Here is a 14,307-nt window from a genome sequence, read left to right on the forward strand (position 1 = left end):
TATGAACAAAGCTAGTGGAGGTGATGGAATTCCAGTTGAGCTATTTCAAATCCTGAAAGATGATGCTGTGAAAGTGCTGCACTCAATATGCTAGCAAATTTGGAAAACTCAGCAGTGGCCACAGGACTGGAAAAGATCAGTTTTCATTCCAATCCCAAAGAAAGGCAGTGCCAAAGAATGCTCACACTACCGCACAATTGCACTCATCTCACACGCTAGTAAAGTAATGCTCAAAATTCTCCAAGCCAGGTTTCAGCAATACATCAACCATGAACTTCCTGATGTTCAAGCTGGTTTAAGAAAAGGCAGAGGAACCAGAGATCAAATTGCCAACATCCGCTGGATCATGGAAAAAGCAAGAGAGTTCTGGAAAAACATCTATTTCTGCTTTATTGACTATGCCAAAGCCTTTGACTGTGTGGATCACAATAAACTGTGGAAAATTCTGAAAGAGATGGGAATACCAGACCACCTGAGCTGCCTCTTGAGAAATCTGTATGCAGGTCAGGAAGCAACTGGTCAGTTAGAACTGGACACGGAACAACAGACTGGTTCCAAATAGGAAAAGGAGTACGTCAAGGCTGTATATTGTCACCCTGCTTATTTAACTTATATGCAGAGTACATCATGAGAAACGCTGGACTGGAAGAAACACAAGCCGGAATCAAGATTGCCAGGAGAAATATCAATAACCTCAGATATGCAGATGTCACCACCCTTATGGCAGAAATTGAAGAGGAACTAAAAAGCCTCTTGATGAAAGGGAAAGAGGAGAGTGAAAAGGTTGGCTTAAAGCTCAACATTCAGAAAACGAAGATCATGGCATCTGGTCCCACTACTTCATGGGAAATGGATGGGGAAACAGTGGAAACAGTGTCAGACTTTATTTTTCTGGGCTCCAAAATCACTGCAGATGGTGACTGCAGCTATGAAATTAAAAGACGCTTACTCCTTGGAAGGAAAGTTATGACCAACCTAGAGAGCATATTCAAAAGCAGAGACATTACTCTGCCAACAAAAGTCTGTCTAGTCAAGGCTGTTTTTCCCGTGGTCATGTATGGATGTGAGAGTTGGACTGTGAAGAAAGCTGAGCACTGAAGAATTGATGCTTTGAACTGTGGTGTTGGAGAAGACCCTTCAGAGTCCCTTGGACTGCAAGGAGATCCAACCAGTCCATTCTAAAGGAAAACTGTCCTGGGTGTTCATTGGAAGGACTGCTGCTAAAGCTGAAACTCCAATACTTTGGCCACCTCATGCAAAGAGTTGACTCATTGGAAAAGACTCTCATGCTGGGAGGGATTGGGGGCAGGAGGAGAAAGGGACAACAGAGGATGAGATGGCTGGATGGCATCACTGACTCGATGGACATGAGTTTGAACTCCAGGAGTTGGTGATGGACAGGGAGGCCTGGCATACTGTGATTCATGGGGTTGCAAAGAGTTGGACATGACTGAGTGACTGAACTGAACTGAACTGAACTAAATTCTGACCAGTGTGAGTTGATACCTCACTGTGGTTTTGATTTTCATTTCTCTAATGAGTGATGTTGAGCATCCTTTCATGTGTTTATCAGCCATCTGCTTTATTCGATAGAATATTGAACAGAATTCTATGTGCTACACAACAGGGCCTTGTTTATCCATTCCACATGTAATCACAACCCCCTCCCCCTTGGCAACCACAAGTCTGGCCACTACATCCACAAGTCTGTATCCGTTTCATAGATAGGTTCGTTTGTGTCATATTTTAGATTTCATAGATAAGAGATGTCATATGGTATTTATCTTTCTCTGTCTGACTGACTTCTCTAGTGTCATAATTGCTAGTTACAGCCATGTTGCTGCTAATGGCACAGTTTCATTGTATTTGTGTCAGGATAGTATTCCATTGTGTATATGTACCACATCCTCTTTATCTGTGCCTCTCAGAGACACTTCTCCTTCTTTTTTTCCTCTGTATGTAGCATATTTTCATGTTTCTTTGTATGTTGCTTAGAAGTAAGTCTCAGTCATGTCCATCTCTTTGCAACCCCATGGACTATAGAATCCATGGAATTCCCCAGGCCAGAATACTGGGATGAGTAGTGGTTCACTTCAGGGGATCCCCCCAACCCAGGTATCGAACCCAGGTCTCCCACATTGCAGGCAGATTCTTTACCAGCTGAGCCACCAGGGATATTATAATTATTGTTTAACACTAGATGTTTTAGATAATGCATTGTAACATTCCAGTTATCAGATCCCTCTGCCTTCCAAGGTTTCCTGTTTTTAGTTTGCTGCTCTTTGTTTAATAGTTTAATGACATTCCTAGACTAGTTCTGTATATTGATAATTGCCTGCAGTGTGTGGCCTTTGAGTTCTAGTTTAGGTTCTTGTTTTTATTTTTTAGTTCTAGGTGCCTAGGATCTCATATCTGCTTCAGTATAATCTTGTGGCCAACCAGTGTTTGGCCATACGATTTCTTTTTTTTTTTTAATTTATTTATTTTAATTGGAGATTTTCTTAAATGCCTTGCCTGTATGTTTTGCACACTTCCACAAAGGCATCTGTGTGAGAAGCCACATCTTCAGACTTCAGGAAGATTATGTAACAGTGTGGGCTTTCATGTCCTGACTGCACAAGCCTCAAGATCAGCCAGAGATGAGAGACTGTTGTCTTCTTCCTCAGGTCTTCACTGAGCATGGGCATATCCTTGTGCATCCATGGATTTCTGGGAATATTTCAGAGCTTTTCAAAGTTCCCCATGTCCCTGATTTTCTCCAGTACTTCCTTTTAAATTCACAATCTAGTTGACTCCACCTGAGATCATATCTTTGGGAAACTGAAGGTGTGACAGTAATTTGTATTATTTTGGTAATGTCCTAAAGGTGGGCTTTTGTAATGTCCCTCACTAAGATGAGCTGTCACCCAAATCAAAAAACCACCAAATTTGGAGACTAAAGAGTTCTCAGGGAGCCAAAATTGAAAAAAATAAATGTACCCCAATGTTCATTGCAGCACTATTTACAATAGCTAGAACATGGAAGCAATCTAGATGTCCATGGACAGATGAAGGGACAAAGAAGCTGTGGTACATGTACACGGTGGAATATTACTCAGTCATGATAAGGAATGTATTTGAGTCCGTGCTAGTGAGGTGGATGAACCTAGAACCCAGTATACAGACTGAAGTAAGTCAGAGGAAACAAAAATCATATATTAACACATATACATGGAATCTAGAAAGCTGGTACCGCTGAACCTATTTTCAGGGCACCAATGGCTTCCCATAATCTGCCTACCAATAAAGAGGACACAGGTTCAATCCCTGAGTCAGGAAGATCCCCCAGAGAAGGTAACTGCAACCCTTTCCAGTATTCTTGCCCTCTGAATTGCATGGACAGAGGAGCCTGGCGGGCTACAGTCCAGAGCATCACAAACAGTCAGACATGACTGAGTGACTAAACAGCAGTCGGGACACAGATACAGAGAACAGACTTATGGATGGTGTTGGGGGGAAGGAGGTGAGGATGGAATGTATGTAGAGTGCAACATGGAAACATATACATTACCATATGTAAAATAGATACTCAGTGGGAATTGGCTGTGTGGCTCAGGGATCTCAAATCGGGACTCTGTAACAACCTAGAGGGGTGGGATGGGGTGGGAGAGAGGTTCAAGAGGGAAGGGTCATAGGTATACCTATGGCTGTGTCAACTACAAATCGGCACTTACCAAGAGCATTGCTAATGACTGAACAACAAAGGCATTTGCCATCTGCCTCTATGGAGATGGAACCCCATGCTGCTATAGTGTTGACCTTCAACAATCCCTGAGGGAGTTTAAGGTGGAGTGAGGCACTCTGTGCTCCAGGGAATCTGGTGGGACAGGTCTTTAGATAGTTGGATGTTTTTAGGAACAGATTTTATTATCTCAATCCTTGCATCTCCTCATTTAGGGCTTCTCATCTAGAGAAGCACTAAATCCCTTCATGGTGACATCCTCATGACTAACAAAAGCCTTTTGTAAAATGAGTGCTTCATGCCATTGAACTCCCCCTTCACCAAAACCTTATATATTGACTTTCCCCCACTTCTGCTTTGGAGCAGTCTCTCAGAGCTGTCTGAGATGCTGCCCCTCCCCGGGCTGCAGTCCTCATTTTGCCCCAAATAAAACTAAACTCACAACTCTCAAGTTAAACACCCTTTTTTTTTTAGTCGACAGCTGATTCATGTTGATATATGACAAAAACTGCTGGTGCACTGGGACGACCGAGAGGGAGGGTATGGGGAGGGAGGAGGGAGGAGGGTTCAGGATGGGGAACACAGGTATACCGGTGGCAGATTCATCTCGATATTTGGCAAAACTAATACAATATTGTAAAGTTTTAAAATAAAATAAAATTTTAAAAAATAAAAAATAAATAAATAAAAATAAATTTAGTTATTTTAAAAAAGAGTTCCCAGGGAGTTAAAGGGTCAGAAAAAAGATATTGACTGTGCTCTGGGTATAATATGATGCTTTTAATGAAGATCCAAAAACAGTCACACATCTTTACTGACTGCAATGCTATTAGCTTTTGGCTGCTACACCACTTAGCTGGGGAGAGATGGAATGGAAATAGTTCAAAGGGAAATGTTGCAGACTTTTTTCACCCATCTTATTGAGGTTCCACAGTTTCTCTTGGATCAACGACTTTCAGTTTGTTCTGTGGCCTTGGATAACTGCCAGTTTTGAAATGGTTGGTATTAGTTGTTTTGCTTGTATTTTGGTTGTTTTAGGAGGAGTTCAAGTTTACCAAGGTCTTCAGTCTCCTGTTCAGGAAGTCAATCTCCCAGAACATGCACACTTAACCATACCATGCTGCTAAAGTTGATGTTTATCTGTGTCAACTGAGCTCTCTCCAGGAATACTTGAACACTTCCGTTTTCTCAAGCTTAATGCAGTGAAGTGTACTTCATTCTTCTCAGTGGCTGCTATATTTTCCTGAAATTTCCCACCATGCTCTCTGTTGTTCTAGAATGTCTCACTCTCTAGTTTACAGTAATGTAAGACTTAAAAGACGCTTACTCCTTGGAAGGAAAGTTATGACCAACCTAGATAGCATATTCAAAAGCAGAGACATTACTTGGCCAACAAAGGTTCGTCTAGTCAAGGCTATGGTTTTTCCTGTGGTCATGTATGGATATGAGAGTTGGACTGTGAAGAAGGCTGAGTGCCGAAGAATTGATGCTTTTGAACTGTGGGGTTGGAGAAGATTCCTGAGAGTCCCTTGGACTGCAAGGAGATCCAACCAGTCCATTCTGAAGGAGATAAGCCCTGGGTTTTCTTTGAAAGGAATGAAGCTAAACCTGAAACTCCAGTACTTTGGCCACCTCATGCAAAGAGTTGACTCATTGGAAAAGACTCTGATGTTGGGAGGGATTGGGGGCAGGAGGAGAAGGGGACGACAGAGGATGAGATGGCTGGATGGCATCACTGATTCGATGGACATGAGTCTGAGTGAACTCCGGGAGTTGGTGATGGACAGGGAGGCCTGGAGTGCTACGATTCACGGGGTCACAGAGTCAGACACGACTGAGCGACTGAACTGAACTGAACTGAAGACCAACAGTGATTTCTATCTGTAAAACCTTGAGCAATAGACGTCAGTTCTCTATGCTTCAGTTTCTAATCAGTTACTCGATAAGAGAACTTCTGCTTTTCACTGTTGTTAAAATTAAACTGAATAACTCAACAAGAAAAGACAAATAATTTAACAATGGACACAGCCTTTGGGAGTTGGAAGAGGAGAAAGTCCTAAGACCTCATAAGACCCTCCCCTGCCAAGTCATGACTGTCCACCCACATTCACCACACAAACTATCCCAGGATGGGTTCACTCTCCAGGCTCATAGTGGGAACAGCCTCTCGCTCCAGACTTGACAGTGCTGGATCCTGAGACAAATTAACTCATTAGTCTCTGTGGACATGCTTATTTTTTTAATTTATTTATTTTAAATGAAACAAATATTAATATTTTAATGATAAAAGGTACAGTTCACAAAGACAATAGACATCATAAACCATTAAACACTTTATCAACAAAGAACAAAGACACATAAAGCAAGAATCAAAAGAAATATGAAGAAAGAAAAAATATATATAGTGAGGCATATTAATATTTCTCAGAATATTTTATCAATTGCTTAAAAAATAATAGAGGAGCATCTTGAATGATGTCTTAATAATTTAAATAATTTCATAATTTGTATGGAAACACAAAAAACCTCGAATAGCCAAAGCTATCTTGAGAAAGAAGAATGGAACTGGAGGAATCAACCTGCCTGACTTCAGGCTCTACTACAAAGCCACAGTCATCAAGACAGTATGGTGCTGGCACAAAGACAGAAATATAGATCAATGGAACAAAATAGAAAGCCCAGAGATAAATCCATGCACATATGGACACCTTATCTTTGACAAAGGAGGCAAGAATAGACAATGGATTAAAGACAATCTCTTTCACAAGTGGTGCTGGGAAATCTGGTCAACCACTTGTAAAAGAATGAAACTAGAACACTTTCTAACACCATACACAAAAATAAACTCAAAATGGATTAAAGATCTAAATGTAAGCCCAGAAACTATACAACTCCTAGAGGAGAACATAGGTAAAACACGCTCCGACATAAATCACAGTAGGATCCCCTATGACCCACCTCCCAGAATATTGGAAATAAAAGCAAAAATAAACAAATGGGACCTAATTCAACTTAAAAGCTTCTGCACAACAAAGGAAACTATAAGCAAGGTGAAAAGACAGCCTTCAGAATGAGAGAAAATAATAGCAAATGAAGCAACTGACAAACAACTAATCTCAAAAATATACAAGCAACTCCTACAGCTCAACTCCAGAAAAATAAATGACCCAATCAAAAAATGGGCCAAAGAACTAAATAGACATTTCTCCAAAGAAGACATAAAGATGGCTAACAAACACATGAAAAGATGCTCAACATCACTCATTACCAGAGAAATGCAAATCAAAACCACTATGAGGTACCATTTCACGCCAGTCAGAATGGCTGCGATCCAAAAGTCTACAAACAATAAATGCTGGGGGGGGTGTGGAGAAAAGGGAATCCTCTCACACTGTTGGTGGGAATGCAAACTAGTACAGCCACTATGGAGAACAGTGTGGAGATTCCTTAAAAAACTGGAAATAGAACTGCCTTATGACTCAGCAATCCCACTGCTGTGCATACACACCAAGGAAACCAGAATTGAAAGACACGTGTACCCCAATGTTCATCGCAGCACTGTTTATAATAGCCAGGACATGGAAGCAACCTAGATGTCCATCAGCAGATGCATGGATAAGAAAGCAGTGGTACATATACACAATGGAGTATTACTCAGCCATTAAAAAGAATCCATTTGAATCAGTTCTAATGAGGTGGATGAAACTGGAGCCTATTACAGAGTGAAGTAAGCCAGAAAGAAAAACACCAATACAGTATACTAACGCATATATATGGAATTTAGAAAGATAGTAACAATAACCCTGTGTACGAGACAGTAAAAGAGACACTGATGTATAGAACAGTCTTTTGGACTCTGTGGGAGAGGGAGAGGGTGGGATGATTTGGGAGAATGGCATTGAAACATGTATAATATCATGTATGAAACGAGTCGCCAGTCCAGGTTCGATGCACGATACTGGATGCTTGGGGCTGGTGCACTGGGATGACTCAGAGGGATGGTATGGGGAGGGAGGAGGGAGGTGGGTTCAGGATGGGGAACACATGTATACCTGTGGCAGATTAATTTTGATATATTGCAAAACCAATACATTTAAATAGTTCAGTTCAGTTCAGTCGCTCAGTCGTGTCTGAGTCTTTGAGACCCCATGAACCACAGCACGCTAGGCCTCCCTCTCCATCACCAGCTCCCAGAGTCCACCCAAACCCATGGCCATCGAGTCAATGATGCCATCCAACCATCTCATCCTCTGTCGTCCCCTTCTCCTCCTGCCCTCAATCTTCCCCAGCATCAGGGTCTTTTCCAATGAGTCAGCTCTTCGCATCACGTGGCCAAAGTATTGGAGTTTCAGCTTCAACATCAGTCCTTCCAATGAATACCCAGGGCTGATCTCCTTCAGAATGGACTGGTTGGATCTCCTTACAGTCCAGGTGACTCTCAAGAGTCTTCTCCAACACCACAGTTCAAAAGCATCAATTCTTCGGCGCTCTTAAGTTTTCTTTATAGTCCAACTCTCATATCCATACATGACCACTGGAAAAACCACAGCCTTGACTAGACGGACCTTTGTTGGCAAAGTATGTCTCTGCTTTTGAATATGCTATCTAGGTTGGTCATAACTTTCCTTCCAAGGAGTAAGTGTCTTTTAATTTCATTGCTGCAATCACCATCTGCAGTGATTTTGAAGCCCCAAAAAATAAAGTCTGACATTGTTTCCACTGTTTCCCCATCTATCTACCATGAAGTGATGGGACCAGAGGCCATGATCTTCGTTTTCTAAATGTAGAGCTTTAAGCCAACTTGTTCACTCTCCTCTTTCACTTTCATCAAGAGGCTTTTTAGTTCCTCTTCACTTTCTGCCATAAGGGTGGTGTCATCTGCATATCTGAGGTTATTGATATTTCTCCCAACAATCTTGATTCCAACTTGTGCTCCCTCCAGCCCAGCGTTTCTCATGATGTACGCTGCATATAAGTTAAATAAGCAGGATAACAATATACAGCCTTGATGTACTCCTTTTCGTATTTGGAACCAGTCTCTTGTTCCATGTCGAGTTCTAACTGTTGCTTACTAACCTATACAGGTTTCTCAAGAGGCAGGTCAGGTGGTCTGGTATTCCCATCTCTTTCAGAATTTTCTACAGTTTCCTATGGTCCACACAGTCGAAGACATTGGTGTAGTCAATAAAGCAGAAATAGATGTTTTTCTGCAACTCTCTTGCTTTTTCCATAATCCAACAGATGTTGGCAATTTGGTCTCTGGTTCCTCTGCCTTTTCTAAAACCAGCTTGAACATCTTGAAGTTCACAGTTCACATATTGCTGAAGCCTGGCTTGGAGAATTTTGAGCATTACTTTACTAGTATGTGAGATGAGTGCAATTGTGTGGTAGTGTGAGCATTCTTTGGCACTGCCTTTCTTTGGGATTGGAATGAAAATGGACCTTTTCCAGTCCTGTGACCACTGCTGAGTTTTCCAAATTTGCTGGCATATTGAGTGCAGCACTTTCATAGCATCATCTTTCAGGATTTGAAATAGCTCAACTGGAATTCCATCACCTCCACTGGCTTTGTTCGTAGTGATGCTTTCTAAGGCCCACTTGACTTCACAATCCAGGATATCTAGCTCTAGGTCAGTGATCACACCATCGTGACTATCTTGGTCATGAAGATCTTTTTTGTACAGTTCCTCTGTGTATTCTTGCCACCTCCTCTTAATATCTTCTGCTTCTATTAGGTCCATACCATTTCTGTCCTTTATTGAGCCCATCTTTGCATGAAATATTCCCTTGGTATCTCTAATTTTCTTGAAGAAATATCTAGTCTTTCCCATTCTATTGTTTTCCTCTATTTCTTTTCATTGATCACTGAGGAAGGCTTTCTTATCTCTCCTTGCTATTCTTTGGAAATCTGGATTCAGATTCTTATACCTTTCCTTTTCTCCTTTGCTTTTCACTTCCCGTCTTTTCACAGCTATTTGTAAGGCCTCTTCAGGCAGCCATTTTGCTTTTTTGCATTTCTTTTTCTTGGGTATGGTCTTGATTCCTGTCTCCTGTACAATGTCACGAACCTACGTCCATGTTCATCAGGCACTCTATCTATCAGATCTAGTCGCTTAAATCTATTTCTCACTTCCACTGTATAGTCATAAGGGATTTGATTTAGGTCATACCTGAATGGTCTAGTGGTTTTCTTCACTTTCTTCAATTTCAGTCTGAATTTGGCAATAAGGAGTTCATGATCCCAGCCATAGGCAGCTCCCAGTCTTGTTTTTGCTGACTGTATAGAGCTTCCCCATCTTTGGCTGCAACGAATATAATCAATCTGATTTCAGTGTCGACCTTCATATTTAATTCATTTATATTAATCATATGCTACACAGATATATTTAAAAGTTTGAATCTTATATGCTGTTCTTAGATGTCCATAGGACATTTAGAAAAACTGGCAAAAGGATGAACATTACTAAATTTCAAAAGTAGAATTCATTTTTGTGTGTGTGATTCAGTTATACATGTACACATATAATATTTTTAAAATTATTTTCTGTTATAGGTCATTATACAAAATATTGACTACAGTTCCCTGTGCTATACAGTAAACCTTTGTTTCTCGTTGCATATCCATTTTTTTAATTAGAAATGTAGCATTCTATTCATACGAAGTCAAGCAAGTGGAATCAAAATGTCATAAAATTTTTAGTTAGGCAAAAATTAATATTTTTGAAAATATATATTACACATATTATTTATATATATATGTATACTAAACCTTTTGAACTACACTTGATAAAGGCTTGAGAAAGAATGTCAAAAAAATAAGAGATGAAGAAATTGAAAAACATAAACTAAATGAAATGGGAGCCATGAATATGAAATAGAAAAAGTGAAACAAATAGATAAAAGTAAAAGGTCCAGGTGTTTTTAAATGCGGCTGCTCATTAGAAACGTATTTGGAGCTCTGGAAAAAAAAAAAAAAGAAATGCAATACCTGGGCATTTGTATTTTCCAAATATTCCAAGATGATCCTGATACACATATGGACTTTAAAAAGTGTATGTCCATATGTACATCAGAATCATCTTGGAATATTTGGAAAATACAAGGATGGGGAACACATGTATACCCATGGCAGATTCATGTTGATGTACGGCAAAACCAATACAATATTGTAAATTTAAAAAATAAAATAAATTAAATTAAATTTTTTTTAAAGTGATTACAGATTTTCTAATAAATGCTAGTTTGGGTGATATCGAATTCTATAATTTTTTTGTTGACCAATCATGATACAATAATACTAAGTAAGTAATAATTCAGTTCAGTTCATTTGCTCAGTCATGACTGACTCTGCACAACTTCAGGCTTCCTCTCCATCATCAACTCCTGGAGCTTGCTCAAATTCATGTCCATTGAGTCAGTGATGCCATTCAACTGTCTCATCCTCTGTCTTCCCCTTCTCTTCCTGCCTTCAATCTTTCCAAGCATCAGGGTCTTGGAAAGACACCAATGAGTCAGTTTTTCGCACCAGGTGGCCAAAGTATTGGAGTTTCAGCTTCAGAATCAGTCCTTCCAATGACTATTCAGCACTGATTTCCTTTAGGATGGACTCGTTGGATCTCCTTGCTGTCCAAGGGACTCTCAAGAGTCTTCTCCAACACCACAGTACAAAAGCATCAGTTCTTTAGGGCTCAGCTTTCTTTATGGTCCAACACTCACATCTATACATGACTACTGGAAAAAGCATAGCTTTGACTAGAGGGACCTTTGTTGGCAAAGTAATGTCTCTGTTTTTTAATATGCTCTCTAGGTTGGTCATAGCTTTTCTTCCAAGGAGCAAGTGTCTTTTAATTTCATGGGTGCAGTCACATTCGGCAGTGATTTTTGAACCCTAGAAAATAAAGTCTGTCACTGTATCCACTGTTTTCCCACCTATTTGCAGTGAAGTGCTGGAACCAGATGCCATGATCTTAGTTTTTGAATGTTGTGTTTTAAGTCAGCTTTTCTCTCTCCTTTTTCACTTTCATCAAGAGGCTCTTTAGCTCCCCTTTGCCTTCTGCCCTAAGAGTGGTGTCACCTGCATATCTGAGATTAATGATAATTTTCCCTGCAGTCTTGAATCCATCTTGTGTTTCATCCTGCCTGGCATTTCACTAGATGTACTCTGCATACAAGTTAAATAAGCAAGGTGACAATGTTCAGCCTTAAAATACTCCTTTCCCAACTTGGAACCAGTCAGTTGTACTATGTCTGGTTCTAACTGCTGCTTCTTTACCTGCATACAGATTTTTCAGGAAGCAGGTAAGGTGGTCTGATAATCCCCTCTCTTTAAGAATTTTCCACAGTTTGTGTTGATCCACACAGTCAAAGCTTTAGTGTAGTTAATGAAACAGAAGTAGATGTTTCTCTGGAATTCTCTTGCTTTTTGTATGATCCAACAGGTGTTGGCAATTTAATAGTTACAGAATCACAGAATGGATGCTCATCAGTTTTCACAATTGATAGCCAGACAAAAAATAAAAGATTATTACAATTGCAAACCATAATGGGAACACGATTAATCTAACAATATAAAATAATTACATACAATTTGGGGGGTCAAGCAGAGTGATGTGGTAAGTGGAAGTATATACCTGGACATGTTTTCATCTGCTCAGCCAGTCTATATCTTTTGGTTGGTGCACTTAATCCATTTACATTTAAGATAATTATCGATATATATGATTCTATTACCATTTTTGTAATTGTTTTGGGTGCATTTTCTCTAGGTAGGGCTTTTCCTTTTCTGTTTACTGCCTAGAGAAGTTCCTTACCATTTGTTGTATAGCTGGTTTTGTGGTACTAAATTCTTTTAACTTTGGTTGTCTGGAAAGCTTTTTTTTTTTTTTTTTTTTTTTTTATTTTTAAACTTTACATAACTGTATTAGTTTTGCCAAATATCAAAATGAATCCGCCACAGGTATACATGTGTTCCCCATCCTGAACCCTCCTCCCTCCTCCCTCCCCATACCATCCCTCTGGGTCGTCCCAGTGCACCAGCCCCAAGCATCCAGTATCGTGCATCGAACCTGGACTGGCAACTCGTTTCATACATGATATTTTACATGTTTCAATGCCATTCTCCCAAATCTTCCCACCCTCTCCCTCTCTCACAGAGTCCACAAGACTGTTCTATATATCATTTGACTTCATCAAATCTGAAGGAGAGTCTTGCTGGGTAGAGTATTCTTGGTTATAGATTTCTCTTTCATCCCTCTGAATACATCATACCATTTGCTTCTGGCTTGTAGAGTTTCTGTTGAGAAATCAGCTGATAGCCTGATGGGAGTTCCCTTGTATGTCATTTGCCATTTTTCCCTTGTTGCTTTTAATATTTTATCTCTGTCTTTAATTTTTGCCAATTTGATTACCACATGTCTCAGCTCAGTGTGTTCCTCCTCGGGTTTATCCTGCCTGGGACTCAATGTGCTTCTTGGACTTGGTTGACTATTTTCTTTCCCATGTTAGGGAAGTTTTCAGCTAATACTTTCTCAGGTTGCTTATCTCTCTCTTCTCCTTCTGGGACACCTATAATGTGAATATTCGTGCGTTTAATGTCCCAGAGGTCTCTTAGGCTGCCTGCATTTCTTTTCATTCTTTCTTCTATATTCTGTTCTATGGCAGTGATTTCTACCATTCTGTCCTCCAGGTCATTTATCCGTGCTTCTGCCTCAGGTATTCTGTTATGGATTCCTTCTAGGGTATTATTCATCTCTGCTTCTTTGTTCTTTAGTTCTTGTAGGTCTTTGGTAAACATTTCTTGTATCTTCTCAATCTTTGCCTCTATACTTTTCCCAAAATCCTGAATCATATTCATTATCATTATTCTGAACACTTTTTGTGGAATGTTGCCTACATCCACATCATTTAGCTGTTTTTCTTGGGGTTTATAGTATCCCTTCATCTGAGATGTAACTTTCTGCTTTTTCATGCTGATTAACTTTCTGTGGTGTGGTTTTGTTTTGGTTGCTGTGGGATTGTGGTTCTTCTTGCGTCTTCTCTTTGTGTAAGCTTCCTAATGGCAGGGACTGGTGGTGGGAAAACCTGGGTCGTGCTTTGGTGGGCAGGGCCTTACTCAATAAAGCTTTAATCCAATTATCTGCTGATGGATGGGGTTGCACTTCCTCTCTGGTAGTTTTTTGGCCGAGGTGACCCAACCCTCAGGTCTATGGGCTCTGTGGTCAGGTTAATTTCCCCAAGAGGGTTTACACCAAAGGAGACATTCCCAGACAGCTGCTGCCAGTCCCCTCTGTCCCTGTGATGAGCCCCTGCTGACCCACACCTCCTCAGGATACCCTCCAACATTGCAGGTAGTTTTGGTTCAGTTTCCTGTGGAGTCACTGCTTTTTTCCTTTGAGTCTTGGTGCATGCAAGGTTTTGTTTGTGCCCTCCAAGAGTAGAGTCTCTGTTTCCCCCAGTTCTGTGGAAGTCTTGTAATCAAATCCCACTAGCCTTCCCAGTCAGATTCCCTGAGGATTCCCAGCTCCTTTGTTGGGCCCCCAGGCTAGAAGCCTGACGTGCGGTTCCAAACCTTCACAATGGTGGCTGAT

The 14,307-nt window shown here is 40.5% G+C and overlaps 1 protein-coding gene across 1 annotated transcript in view; it reads left to right on the forward strand.

The window, feature by feature from the left end:
• Positions 1-14,307, forward strand: part of LOC129621824 (adhesion G protein-coupled receptor E2-like) — a 95,111-nt gene that overhangs the window by 32,397 nt on the left and 48,407 nt on the right. The gene's annotated exons all lie outside the window — the stretch shown is intronic.

The sequence above is a fragment of the Bubalus kerabau genome, chromosome 1, assembly GCF_029407905.1.
Source record: "Bubalus kerabau isolate K-KA32 ecotype Philippines breed swamp buffalo chromosome 1, PCC_UOA_SB_1v2, whole genome shotgun sequence".
Taxonomy (NCBI): domain Eukaryota; kingdom Metazoa; phylum Chordata; class Mammalia; order Artiodactyla; family Bovidae; genus Bubalus; species Bubalus kerabau.